This window comes from Rhinatrema bivittatum, chromosome 4 (genome assembly GCF_901001135.1).
Source record: "Rhinatrema bivittatum chromosome 4, aRhiBiv1.1, whole genome shotgun sequence".
NCBI classification, from domain to species: Eukaryota; Metazoa; Chordata; class Amphibia; order Gymnophiona; family Rhinatrematidae; genus Rhinatrema; species Rhinatrema bivittatum.
Window position 1 is genome coordinate 483,633,261 of NC_042618.1, and position 14,930 is coordinate 483,648,190.

At 45.5% G+C, this 14,930-nt stretch overlaps 1 protein-coding gene and 1 non-coding gene across 2 annotated transcripts in view; one reads left to right on the forward strand and one right to left on the reverse strand.

The window, feature by feature from the left end:
- Positions 1 to 14,930, reverse strand: part of TSPAN9 (tetraspanin 9) — a 193,603-nt gene that overhangs the window by 112,599 nt on the left and 66,074 nt on the right. The window lies entirely within an intron of this gene.
- TRNAG-UCC lies at positions 5,718 to 5,789 on the forward strand. The gene has a single exon. It is a non-coding gene; the product is annotated as a tRNA-Gly (tRNA).

Genomic DNA, 14,930 nt, shown 5'->3' on the forward strand with positions numbered 1-14,930 from the left:
TGCCCTTCCTGCACAGCACTATCTCACCCTCCATCACACACAGCACCCAGATCCAGGACTCTGCCCTTCCTGCACAGCACTATCTCACCCTCCATCACACACAGCACCCAGATCCAGGACTCTGCCCTTCCTGCACAGCACTATCTCACCCTCCATCACACACAGCACCCAGATCCACCACTCTGCCCTTCCTGCACAGCAGTATCTCACCCTCCATCACACACAGCACCCAGATCCACCACTCTGCCCTTCCTGCACAGCAGTATCTCACCCTCCATCACACACAGCACCCAGATCCATGACTCTGCCCTTCCTGCACAGCAGTATCTCACCCTCCATCACACACAGCACCCAGATCCATGACTCTGCCCTTCCTGCACAGCAGTATCTCACCCTCCATCACACACAGCACCCAGATCCAGGACTCTGCCCTTCCTGCACAGCAGTATCTCACCCTCCATCACACACAGCACCCAGATCCAGGACTCTGCCCTTCCTGCACAGCAGTATCTCACCCTCCATCACACACAGCACCCAGATCCAGGACTCTGCCCTTCCTGCACAGCAGTATCTCACCCTCCATCACACACAGCACCCAGATCCATGACTCTGCCCTTCCTGCACAGCACTATCTCACCCTCCATCACACACAGCACCCAGATCCAGGACTCTGCCCTTCCTGCACAGCAGTATCTCACCCTCCATCACACACAGCACCCAGATCCATGACTCTGCCCTTCCTGCACAGCAGTATCTCACCCTCCATCACACACAGCACCCAGATCCACCACTCTGCCCTTCCTGCACAGCAGTATCTCACCCTCCATCACACACAGCACCCAGATCCACGACTCTGCCCTTCCTGCACAGCAGTATCTCACCCTCCAACACACACAGCACCCAGATCCAGGACTCTGCCCTTCCTGCACAGAAGTATCTCACCCTCCATCACACACAGCCCCCAGATCCAGGACTCTGCCCTTCCTGCACAGCAGTATCTTACCCTCCATCACACACAGCACCCAGATCCACCACTCTGCCCTTCCTGCACAGCACTATCTCACCCTCCATCACACACAGCACCCAGATCCAGGACTCTGCCCTTCCTGCACAGCAGTATCTCACCCTCCATCACACACAGCACCCAGATCCACCACTCTGCCCTTCCTGCACAGCACTATCTCACCCTCCATCACACATAGCACCCAGATCCAGGACTCTGCCCTTCCTGCACAGCAGTATCTCACCCTCCATCACACACAGCACCCAGATCCAGGACTCTGCCCTTCCTGCACAGCACTATCTCACCCTCCATCACACACAGCACCCAGATCCAGGACTCTGCCCTTCCTGCACAGCAGTATCTCACCCTCCATCACACACAGCACCCAGATCCATGACTCTGCCCTTCCTGCACAGCAGTATCTCACCCTCCATCACACACAGCACCCAGATCCATGACTCTGCTCTTCCTGCACAGCAGTATCTCACCCTCCATCACACACAGCACCCAGATCCACGACTCTGCCCTTCCTGCACAGCAGTATCTCACCCTCCATCACACACAGCACCCAGATCCATGACTCTGCCCTTCCTGCACAGCAGTATCTCACCCTCCATCACACACAGCACCCAGATCCACCACTCTGCCCTTCCTGCACAGCAGTATCTCACCCTCCATCACACACAGCACCCAGATCCAGGACTCTGCCCTTCCTGCACAGCACTATCTCACCCTCCATCACACACAGCACCCAGATCCATGACTCTGCTCTTCCTGCACAGCAGTATCTCACCCTCCATCACACACAGCACCCAGATCCAGGACTCTGCCCTTCCTGCACAGCAGTATCTCACCCTCCATCACACACAGCACCCAGATCCAGGACTCTGCCCTTCCTGCACAGCAGTATCTCACCCTCCATCACACACAGCACCCAGATCCAGGACTCTGCCCTTCCTGCACAGCAGTATCTCACCCTCCATCACACACAGCACCCAGATCCATGACTCTGCCCTTCCTGCACAGCAGTATCTCACCCTCCATCACACACAGCACCCAAATCCAGGACTCTGCCCTTCCTGCACAGCACTATCTCACCCGCCATCACACACAGCACCCAGATCCATGACTCTGCCCTTCCTGCACAGCAGTATCTCACCCTCCATCACACACAGCACCCAGATCCAGGACTCTGCCCTTCCTGCACAGCAGTATCTCACCCTCCATCACACACAGCACCCAGATCCAGGACTCTGCCCTTCCTGGCATTGAATCCCAGCTGCCAAACCTGCTCCTTCTCTCTGCTTCTCTGCTCTCTGCTCCTTCTCGCTGCTCCTTCAGGGATGTCCACTCTGTTGCAGATCTTGGTGTCATTTGCAAAAAGACAAACTTTTCCTATTAAGCCCTTTGCACTGTCACTCACAAAGAGGTCTGGAGAAATGAGGATGAATGCTGGGAGGAGGTGAGAAGGGGACTGGATGCTAGAGAAGAGCAGAAGGAGGGCCTGAATGCCGTGAGAAAGGTGAGGAGGGGATGAATGTGAAGCAATGACTGCGGATTGCTCTGCCTGGCACCTTATTCCTCTCCAGGATCCACGCCATCACGTCTTCTGCAGGAAGTGCCAGGGTGAGAGCGGGAAGGGCAGGACACAGGGTCACGTGAGAGCCGTGGAGGAGGGGGAGGGGAGAGGTCAGGGCATGAGAGAACCAGGAATGGGGGTAGAAGAGGTTTAAAACAATTGGGGGAATGCCAGTAGAGAAATGTGAGACACCCAGAGGGGGACAGTGTGTGGGGGAAAAAGGCAGAGTTCGTGATGGGGGGTGATAGAACCAGCAATGGTGTCAGGATGAGTATGGGGCAGAGAGGCTGTGTGAGAAGAGCTTGAAGTGGCAACAAATGACAGAGCCAGGGATGGTGAAGGGGCGCCATCGGACTGCTGGCATGTCGTGCTCCGACCCGGGGGCTGGTGCGAAGGCCTGGACCATGCCCCCGGGCCGGTGCCACGCCCCCGGTCCCGCTCCGAAACGCCGCGCCCCGCCCCCAAAACGCCACATCATCGGGTCCCGCCCCCGACACGCCCCCAACACGCCCCCTTCCAAAAACCCCGGGACCTGCGCACGCCGGCGGCCTATGGAAAATAGGCGCGCCGGCACGCAAGGCCCTGCTCGCGTAAATCCGCCCGGATTTACGCGAGCAGGGCTTTTAAAATCCGCCCGTATGTGTTTAAGTTCTATCTGTTTGTTAGGAAATTGTTAAGTGATTCAAATTTAACATTAATATGCATTTGTAGGTTAAAAGCAACAACTGCTTGCTTGGTGCGCCCTTATCAATCAACTGTTTTTCTCCTTTTCTTTATCTTTATCAAAAGCTTGTTTAAAGAACCAGGTTTTCAGATTAGTTTTGAATAATTTCAGATTTCTCTGCATCCTTATTTCGAGTGGCATGGAGTTCCATAGCACGGGGCCAACCAGTGACAGTGCTCTTTCCCTTACGTGCGTGAGATGTGCTGATTTAACAGAGGGGACAGTTAGTAGAGCCTTATTAGCAGATCTAAGGTTTCTGTGCGGGACATGAACGTGCAGTGCTGTGTTAAGCCAATCAGCTATTTCATCGTGGATTAGTTTATGAATTATACATAGGGCCTTATATTGTATTTGTTCAATTGGAAGCCAGTGTAATTCGGCAAGTGTTCCTGTAATGTGGTCACTTTTTTTTTTGCCAGTCAAAATTCTAGCAGCGAAATTTTGCAATATTTGCAGTGGCCTAATCATAGATTGAGGTAGTCCTAATAGCAGGGAGTTACAATAGTCTGTGCTTGCGAATATCATTGCCTGTAGAACTGCGAAAATTGTTTAGCATTAGCAGGGGTTTTAGTCTTCTCAGGGTCTTTAGTTTACCATATCCTTCTTTTAATTTCTGTGAGATGTGCTGTTTCATGCTTAACTCAGGGTCAATTATTACCCCTAGATTCCGTACTTTTATTGCTAACTCAACGGCTTGATTATTTTTGATTGTGATTGTAAGTTGTATAGGGTGTATGTTTTTTCGCTCAAGGTGTAGGAATTCAGTTTTGTCGATGTTAATTACTAGTTCCATCTGGTTTAGGAGCTGTTCTTATGTTCTTACATATTGACTAGTTTCATTGTTTCTTCAATGGTGTTTACACTGGGTAACAGTAGTTGTATATCATCTGCATATATGTAATGTATGATTCCAAGTCCTGCTAGTAGGTGACATACTGGGAGGAGGTAAATTTTAAAGAGTGTTGCAGACAGGGCTGATCCCTGTGGGACACCTGTTAGCAGTGTGACTTTGTCTGAAAGTGTATTTTTGAATTGTACTTGGAAACATCTATTGTTTAAGTATGACTCAAACCATTTTATTGTTTTATTTCTTTCAGTCTATTGATTAGTATTTTGTGATTTACAGTGTCAAATGCTGCGGAGAGATCTATTAGAACCAGAATGTAGTGTGTTCCTATATTGAAGCCTCTTAAGATATTATCTGATAGAGCTAATAGTAAAGTCTCTGTACTGTAGTGTTTACGAAATCCATGTTGTGCTGGGTATAATATGTTGTTACTTTCAAGGTGGTTTGATAGTTGTTTTTGTACTGTTTTTTCAATAGGTTTGGCTATAAGGGGTAAGTTGGAGACTGGTCTATAGTTGCTAAGATTTAGGGGGTCGAGGTTCTTTTTCTTAATAATTGGTTTGATTATGGCTCCTTTCAAGGTATCCGGCGTTACTCCTTCGTCTAGTGAGAGGTTGATGATTTTAGTTAACGTTGGGGTTATTGTATTGGCTAGTTTTTTTAGTTCTGTAAAGGGTATGGTGTCAATTACGTGTGTAGCAGGGTTCATTTGATTTATCATTTTCTCGACTTCAATGTGTGATATCTCCTCAAATTCTGAACAGTTACTGACGTCTCTAGTGGGCATCTTAATCTCTTGTTTTGTAGTGTTAGGGATTTGTTTCTTAGGTTCTCAATTTTATCTTTAAAGAATTGAGCTACATCGTTGCATTGGTTCTCTTGTAGAGTTGAGTGATTGTTTGTATTGACGCTTGTTAGGTTCTTTACTATGTTAAATAGGGTTCTGGCGTTATTAGCATATTTTTCTATTTTTGAGCTGTATTATTTCTTTTTGGTGTCTAAAATTGTTTTTCTGTAGTAAGCTAGTTGTTTCCTGTACTTTGTTAAATTCTCAGTTGTTTTGTTATTTTTCCATTCTTTTTATTTCTTTCTAAGGATCCGTTTTACTTCTTTGATTTGTTCACTATACCATGGATTATTTAACTTTGGTTCTTTAATGTGGCCATTTTTAGGGGTTTAATTCATTAGCTAAAGTAGTGGTTCTGTTTAACCAGTCGGTCATTGCATTGTGGCTATTTGTGTAATTGATGTGTGTTAATTCTTCATTTAATTTGTCTTTAAGAATATCTGTGTTGAAAGGGGGGGGGGGGGCGGTATGAGAATTCAGCTGGTTCCATGTTTTGTTTCTTTATTGGTTGAAGAGGTGTACAAAGGGGCATGCGAACTCTGATTCCATGGCTCTTGTTGGATGAAAGGTTGACCACTTGTGTTCTAGACCATGTAGCACAGTACATAGAGGGCTTCCTCTACCATATGGAAGCAGCAGGTTTGAATCCCTCCCAACCCTTCACTTGTTCCTACTGTGAAGATAGACAAGAAGTCAGTACTAGTAAGCTTTTTACCAGCATTGGTGGTATAGTGGTGAGGATGGCTGCCTTCCAAGCAGTTGACCTGGGTTCAATTCCTGGCCAATGCATCCATTTACTCTGCTTCAACGGCAGGGAAGAAAGTCTGATACTTCACTTTCAATGCATATCCAGTATAACTCTGTGCTTCAAGGCAGGGGGAATGAAGAAAACCGTTTTGATAAAAAAACCTTGCTTTGAAAAACGGTATATAAATACTTTTAAATAAATAAAAATAAATAAATAAGTGGATCTATATACAGACAACAACCAACAAGGACTAAATTACATAGTCTGGGTAAACAAATAAGCATGGGTGTAGCTTGCTTATTGCAGCAGTTACTACCCTAACTAATTAAGCTAGATATTTCACTTAGATGCAGCTCCAACACTGCTCTCTACATTAATGGTGGGGGTGGAAGGGAAATACAACCAAAAGGTTACTAAGAGCCAAGAGTAACAGATAAATATGAGTAAAAACAAAAAGAAAAAAAATGCGAAACTTGCTGGGCAGACAGGATGGGCCATTTGGTCATCTTCTGCCGTCATTTCTATGTTTCTATGTTTGATCTGGGAGTTAATGAGGAAGTGGTCTGACCATGGGATTTGTGTGTTTTCGGTTTTTATGTTTTCAAGGAGACTACTGTTAATGAAGGTTAGATCTAATGAGTGGCCCGCTTTGTGTGTTGGTTTATCTGTGATAAGTTTGAAACCTAATGCAGTCATTATGTCAATTAGTGTTTGGCAGGTATTTGATAGGGGGTGAACATCCATGTGAAGATTAAAGTCACCTAATATTATGGTGGGTTTAGATAAGTTTTAAAAAATTCTATTAGTGGGGAGATGTTTAGTTCGAGGAGACTGGATGGGCAGTAGAACAGGCAGATTTGAAAATGGTTAGTGTCAAAAAGGGCAATTTCATGATTCATTGGCATTGTGATTGAGAGTAATTTAGTTTTAAATATGTTTTCAATAATTAATATTAATCCGCCCCTCTTTTATTTATTCTAGGGATCGAGAAGACCTCATAGTTTTTGTTTGGTAGCTGATTCTTTAAAACTACATCTGATTTTTTTTAGCCATGATTCTATTATTGTTATAAAATTAGGTTTTGTGTCATATAGCAGGTCCGTGATGATGGGAAATTTTTTTGTCACTGATTGTGCATTAACTAGAAGAAAAGAGATCATTAGTAGGTTGTTTAATTTGGTACTGTTGGTACGTTTTACTGGAATTAGGTTATTTGTAGTTGAATCGCTATTTTCTTTTTTGCTGTGATGGTTTTTGTATTGTAGTTTCTTTGTGTTATTTGCATATTTACCCTTTCCTGTGCATACTTGGATGGTGAATGTAGAGTTTGTGGTCATTGGTATGGTCCTGTTGTTAGGTAAGTGGTGGTCTTTGTCCATTAGTATTCTCTCAGGGTGTACGAGGGGCTGTATGAAGGGGCGTACAAAGGGGCATGTGAACTCTGATTCCATGGCTCTTGGTGGATGAAAGGTTGACCACCCGTGTTCTAAAGAGAGGCGCATGGCTGAGGAAGCTGAAAAGGCCAAACCTATGGACAGAACTAGATGGAAACTCAACTCATCATAACATAAAAGCTGTGAGGAAACTCCATGTGGGAAAAGGTGCAGAGGGGATGGCAGATCTCTCCTACGATGAGAGGCAACACAGGTAGGGCTCTTCAGCTTGGAAAAGAGACGGCTGAGAGGGACAGTATAGAAGCTTATAAAATCATGAGTGGGGTTGATCGGGTAAATAAAGGAAGGGTATTTACCCTAAAACAAGGAGACACTCCATCAAACTAACAGCCAGCAGATTAAAAACAAATCGTAGAAAGCACTTTTTCACTCTGCGCACTATCAAGCTGTGGAGTCTGCTGCCAAGGAACGTGGTTGAGTGACGAGCACAGCGCGGTTTAAAAGAGGTTTGCACAGGTCCCTGGAGGAAAAGTCCACGGCACATTATTAGACAAGTAGAGCAAAAAAAAAAGCATGGATATTGTTTAAAAATACAATCCTAGATGCACAGTCCAGATGTATTCCACGCATTAAGAAAGGTGGAAAGAAGGCAAAACGATTACCGGCATGGCTAAAAGGTGAGGTGAAAGAGGCTATTTTAGCCAAAAAACATCCTTCAAAAATTGGAAGAAGGATCCATCTGAAGAAAATAGGTAAAAGCATAAGCATTGTCAACTTAAGTGTAAAACACTGATAAGACAGGCGAAGAGGAAATTTGAAATAAAGTTGGCCATAGAGGCAAAAACTCATAATAAAAACTTTTAAAAATATATACGAAGCAAGAAACCTGTGAGGGAGTTGATTGGACCGTTAGATGACCAAGGGGTTAAAGGGGCTCTTAGGGAAGATAAGGCCATTGAGAAAGTCTAAATTAATTCTTTGCTTCAGTGTTTACTAATGAGGATGTTGGGGAGATTCCAGTTCTGTGTTGTGGATATGTGTGTTTTGGTGGATCCTTGGGTGCTATGGAGATGACCACGCCCATGGGGAGGAGCCCCGTGAGGAGCCATAGTACTGGGCTAGACTCGTACTACACAAAAACACAAATAGTTCTTTATTAGACAGCTTGAAGAGAACCACCAGGTGGCAGTAGTGAGGCAGTCCGTAGTTGCAGTCTCAGAGACCTCGGCAGAGGGAGCCCTTCTCTCCTAGATGACGTCAGGAAGTTCTGCAGCAGGTCTCCCAGTGAGGAGATACTGTGGATGAGACAGACTGAGAGTTAAAGTACTCACTAGGTGTTTGCTGTAGATATGCGATTCCACCAGGTATATTGTAGAAGGTACAGGCACCGAGGCAGGGAGAGCAGGCCCTCGAGCAGCGAGTACCTGTTCCCTGTAAGGCACCTGAAATAAAGCAGAGGGCTCCTGAGGAGTGGGTACCCAGGTTAGCAGTTACCCCGAAGGGCAGAGAGAGAGCTTCCTGCAGCAGCACGGAAGCGGAGAGTAGCGTAGACAAGAACGGATTTGAGTCCTTGCTAACTCAAACAGCTAGCAAATTAGTGAAGGTAATATACCCGGATGGCATGATGTCAGCATGAGGGAACGCCCTTGAGGTTCGCGCCAAGGGTGGTACAAAGACGTGGGTTGCGCGTGTGCATGCACCCTAGTAGGTACCTGGGAGGAGCAATGGCGAGAGGCTGCACTATAGCTGTTCCGGGGACACCAGAGAGGTCGGCTTGTAGACGCGGCGGTAGCCATCTTTCCCAGGTAAGCGAGAGGAGCTGTGAATAAGGTGAGGCAAACGGGGTGAAGCCGCCTCGGACCGACAGATGCAACATTCTGGAGATGGTTTTCAAGGGTGATAAGTCAGATGAACTGAACCATATCACTATGAACATGGAAGATGTAGTAGGCCAGATTGACAAACTAAAGAGTAGCAAATCACCTGGACCGGATGGTATGCATCCTAGGGTTCTGAAGGAACTAAAAAATGAAATTTCAGATCAACTAGTTAAAATTTGTAACCTATCATTAAAATCATCCATTGTACCTGAAGACTGGAGGGTGGCCAATGTAATACCAATATTTAAAAAGGGCTCCTGGGGCAATCCAAGAAACTATAGATCAGTGAATCTGACTTCAATGCCGGGAAAAATAGTGTAAACTATTTTAAAGATCAAAATCACAGAACATATAGAAAGATATGGCTTAATGGAACACAGTGAACATGGATTTACCCAAGGGAAGTCTTGCCTCACAAATCTGCTTCATTTTTTGAAGGGGATAATAAACATGTGGATAAAGGTGAACCGATAGATGTAGTGAATTTGGGTTTTCAGAAGGCGTTTGACAAAGTTCCTCATGAGAGGCTTCTAGGAAAAGTAAAAAGTCATGGGATAGGTGGCGATGTCCTTTCGTGGATTGCAAACTGGCTAAAAGACAGGAAACAGAGAGTAGGATTAAATGGACAATTTTCTCAGTGGAAGGGAGTGGACAGTGGTGTGCCTCAGGGATCTGTATTGGGACCCTTACTTTTCAATATATTTATAAATGATCTGGAAAGAAATACGACGAATGAGGTAATCAAATTTGCAGATGATACAAAATTGTTCAGAGTAGTTAAATCACAAGCAGATTGTGATAAATTGCAGGAAGACCTTGTGAACCTGGAAAATTGGACATCTAAATGGCAGATGAAATTTAATGTGGATAAGTGCAAGGTGATGCATATAGGGAAAAATAGCCCATGCTATAGTTACACAATGTTAGGTTCCATATTAGGTGCTACAACCCAAGAAAGAGATCTAGGTGTCATAGTGGATAACACATTGAAATTGCCTGTTCAGTGTTCTGTGGCAGTCAAAAAAGCAAACAGAATGTTGGGAATTATTAGAAAGGGAATGGTGAATAAAACGGAAAATGTCATAATGCCTCTGTATCGCTCCATGGTGAGACCGCACCTTGAATACTGTGTACAATTCTGGTCGCTGCATCTCAAAAAAGATATAATTGCGATGGAGAAGGTACAGAGAAGGGCAACCAAAATGATAAGGGGAATGGAACAACTCCCCTATGAGGAAAGACTAAAGAGGTTAGGACTTTCAGCTTGGAGAAGAGACGACTGAGCGGGGATATGATAGAGGTGTTTAAGATCATGAGAGGTCTAGAACGGGTAAATGTGAATCGGTTATTTACTCTTTCGGATAATAGAAGGACTAGGGGGCACTCCATGTCGTATTTTTGAAATTTGAAATGATTGCCCATCTCTATGAAATAAGAGGAGGATCGTTAATGAGCTGGCAGGAATACCGGGATGGTTTATCTTTTGCTGATCCTAGTCTCTCCGCATTTCTGAGTCCTCCCTAGATAACATTCCATTGAGGGCGACTCTGTTGGTGTCTTTTGGTTTAGCAAGGAAGAAAGAATTGTTTCAAAAATATTTTTCCTCTAAGCAATTTCTATTTTGTAGACAAAGAATTCAAATATTCCCTGATGTTTCATTCTTGACGCAGTCAAGAAGGAAACAATTTCTTATATTAAAGCAGAGGGTTTAAACTATTGGTGCTACATTTTTTTCTCAAATTCCCTTTTCAGAATAATAATTGTATTTTCTGTGAGTCACTGCATCTTGAAACATCCTTGAATGATAAAGACTGACAGAGTTGCTAATGTTAATGAAGATCTGTGAGGTATTAAGGAATTGAAATACAAATATATATTCTCATCTCTCTTCTGTTTTTTTTCTTATTGTTTTTCAATTTAACTGATTAAGTGGGATCCTCTTAATGTGGGCTATGGAGTGTAATTGTTTATTATGGTTCATTTATTTAATTTTCCTTGCATTGTGGTGTAACATCACAATACATTTTGGTATTGTTTGATCTTTGTTTGTATAAGACTGAAATTAATGCAGAATACATTACAGAAAAAGAAAGCCACGCAGAGCTAGTGCCCAGGGTCCTTCCTCCCTTTCTCGTGCAAAGCCGAAGCTCCTGTGGATCCTTGTGGGAGCTTCTGACACGCACTATTGTGGCCACCTCTGACATTATAATCTTGCAGGTGATGCCACTAGTGGTGAATGAGAATCCAAAAGGAAAAAGCCATCCGTACTTAATGTCTTCCTTACAAAGAGTCGTCGTAATGTCAGAGAGAGCAGCAAATGAATCCCACATTATATCCTTCCCAGTTCAAAAGTCAAGCAGAAGAGAGGATTGCCAAGGAGATAAAGAATGGTAACAAAACATTTTTCAGATACATCAGTGAAAAGAGAAAAGTTCAAAGTGGTATAGTGAAATTGAAAGGTGGAAATGATCAATGCGTGGAGAAAGACGAAGAAATGGCAGAAATATTAAACAAATACTTCAGTTCTGTGTTCACTAAAGAGGACCCTGGAGAAGGACCATCTCTACACAACAAGAAACTGGAGGGAAGCGAAACAGAGGAAAATCCATTTACAGTAGAAAATGTATGGGAAGAGCTAAAGAATCTGAAAGTGGCAAAGCCATGGGACCTGATGGGATTCATCCAAGGATACTGAAGGAGCTCAGAGATGTGCTGGCGGGTCCGCTGTGTGACCTGTTCAATAGATCCCTAGAAACGGGAGTGGTGCCGAGTGATTGGAGAAGAGCGGTGGTGGTCCCGCTTCACAAGAGTGGGAACAGAGAGGAGGCTGGTAACTACAGACTGGTTAGCCTCACTTCGGTGGTGGGAAAAGTAATGGAGTCACTGTTGAAAGAGAGAATAGAGAACTATCTACAGTCAGGAGAATTGCTGGACCAGAGGCAGCAGGGATTCACCAGGGGAAGATCCTGTCAGACAAATCTGATTGACTTTTTTGATTGGGTAACCAAGGAATTGGATCAAGGAAGAGCGCTCGACGTCATCTACTTAGATTTCAGCAAAGCTTTTGATACGGTTCTGCACAGGAGACTGGTGAATAAAACGAGAAGCTTAGGAGTGAGTGCCGAGTTGGTGACCTGGATTGCAAACTGGTTGACGGACAGAAGACAATGTGTGATGGTAAATGAAACTTTCTCTGAAGAGAGAGCGGTTTTAAGTGGTGTACCGCAAGGATCGGTGTTGGGATCGGTCCTGTTCAATATCTCTGTGAGCGACATTGCGGAAGGGATAGAAGGTAAGATTTGTCTTTTTGCGGACGACACTAAGATCTGCAACAGAGTGGACATGCCGGAAGGAGTGGAGAGAATGAGACGGGATTTAAGGAAACTGGAAGAGTGGTCGAAGATATGGCAGCTGAGATTCAATGCCAAGAAGTGCAAAGTCATGCATATGGGGAGTGGAAATCCGAATGAACTGTATTCGATGAGGGGGGGGGAGGCTGATGTGCATGGAGCAGGACAGAGACCTTGGGGTGATAGTGTCTAATGATATGAAGTCTGCGAAACAATGCGACAAGGCGATAGCAAAAGCCAGAAGAATGCTGGGCTGCATAGAGAGAGGAATATCGAGTAAGAAAAGGGAAGTGATTATCCCCTTGTACAGGTCCTTGGTGAGGCCTCACCTGGAGTACTGTGTTCAGTTCTGGAGACCGTATCTACAAAGAGACAGAGACAAGATGGAAGCGGTACAGAGAAGGGTGACCAGAAAGGTGGAGGGTCTTCATCGGATGTCATACGAGGAGAGATTGAAGAATCTAAATATGTACACCCTGGAGGAAAGGAGGAGCAGGGGTGATACGATTCAGATCTTCAGATACTTGAAAAACTTTAACGATCCAAAGACAACGACAAACCTTTTCCGTCAGAAAAAAATCAGCAGAACCAGAGGTCATGAGCTGAGGCTCCAGGGAGGAAGACTAAGAACCAATGTCAGGAAGTATTTCTTTACGGAGAGAGTGGTGGATGCCTGGAATGCCCTTCCGGAGGAAGTGGTGAAATCCAAAACTGTGAAGGACTTCAAAGGGGCGTGGGATAAACATTGTGGATCCATCAGGTCTAGAGGACGTGTATAAAGAGGAGGCAGCAAAACACTGCACGGAGTGGCAGTAGCCACAGAGGTATTCACGGAGCGGGATGCCAGTGACCAGTGGTTGGTGTTCCACCTTCACGGAGCAGAAGGATGGAGGGCTGCCATCTCCAAATTAAAAAACAAACAAAAAAAAACAGGGGTGGGTAAGAGTGTGTAAAATTAACGGAGAGTTCATAGGCTATGGGTATTACCAATTATTAGGCTTATTCAATATTTGTTGATAGTTAATGTGGCTTTCAATGCATACTTCACTTTCAATGCATATCCAGCATAGCTCTCTGCTTCAACAGCAGGGGAGAAGAAAAATTAATACTTCACGCATATCCAGCATAGCTCTCTGCTTCAACGGCAGGGGAGAAGAAAAACTGATACTTCACGCTTATCCAGCATCACTCTCTGCTTCAACTGCAGGGGAGAAGAAAAACTAATACTTCACGCATATCCAGCATAGCTCTCTGCTTCAACGGCAGGGGAGAAGTAAAACTAATACTTCACGCATATCCAGCATAGCTCTCTGCTTTAATGGCAAGGGAGAAGTAAAACTAATACTTCACGCATATCCAGCATAGCTCTCTGCTTCAACGGCAGGGGAGAAGAAAAACTAATACTTCACGCATATCCAGCATAGCTCCCTGCTTCAACGGCAGGGGAGAAGAAAAACTGATACTTCACGCATATCCAGCATAGCTCCCTGCTTCAACGGCAGGGGAGAAGAAAAACAACCAATAAGGGCTGAATAACATAGTCTGGGTAAACAAATAAGCATGGGTGTAGCTTGCTTATTGCGGCGGTTACTACCCCTAACTAATCAAGCTTGATATTTCACTTGGATGCAGCTCCATCACTGCTCTCTGCATTAATGGTGGAGGTGAAAGGGAAATAGAACCAAAGAGCTAAGAGAAACAGATAAGTATGAAAGGAAAGAAGTGTGAAGCTTGCTGGGCAGACTGGATGGGCCAATTGGTCTTCTTCTGCTGTCGTTTCTATTTTTCTATGTTTCTATGTTTCAATGTTCCCAGTTCTCCAGATTGAGCATCAATCCACTCTTTCACTGCATAACTATGGGAAAGGGAGATTGCCCTGCATCGCAGCCTTCTCAATAACAATCTCTCACCATACTACAGGATTTCATTACAGCTATTGCATACCACGTGACTCCAATCGGCAGACGCGTCAGCCTCTCCCGCCCCTCTGAGGCGCACATTACAACCTGGACCTACAATCGGCAGACGCGTCAGCCTCTCCCGCCCCTCTGAGGCGCGCATTACAACCTGGACCTACAATCGGCAGACGCGTCAGCCTCTCCCGCCCCTCTGAGGCGCGCATTACAACCTGGACCTACAATCGGCAGACGCGTCAGCCTCTCCCGCCCCTCTGAGGCGCGCATTACAACCTGGACCTACAATCGGCAGACGCGTCAGCCTCTCCCGCCCCTCTGAGGCGCGCATTACAACCTGGACCTACAATCGGCAGACGCGTCAGCCTCTCCCGCCCCTCTGAGGCGCGCATTACAACCTGGACCTACAATCAGCAGTCTCCCGCCCCTCTGAGGCGCGCATTACAACCTGGACCTACAATCGGCAGACGCGTCAGCCTCTCCCGCCCCTCTGAGGCGCGCATTACAACCTGGACCTACAATCGGCAGACGCGTCAGCCTCTCCCGCCCCTCTGAGGCGCGCATTACAACCTGGACCTACAATCGGCAGACGCGTCAGCCTCTCCCGCCCCTCTGAGGCGCGCATTACAACCTGGACCTACAATC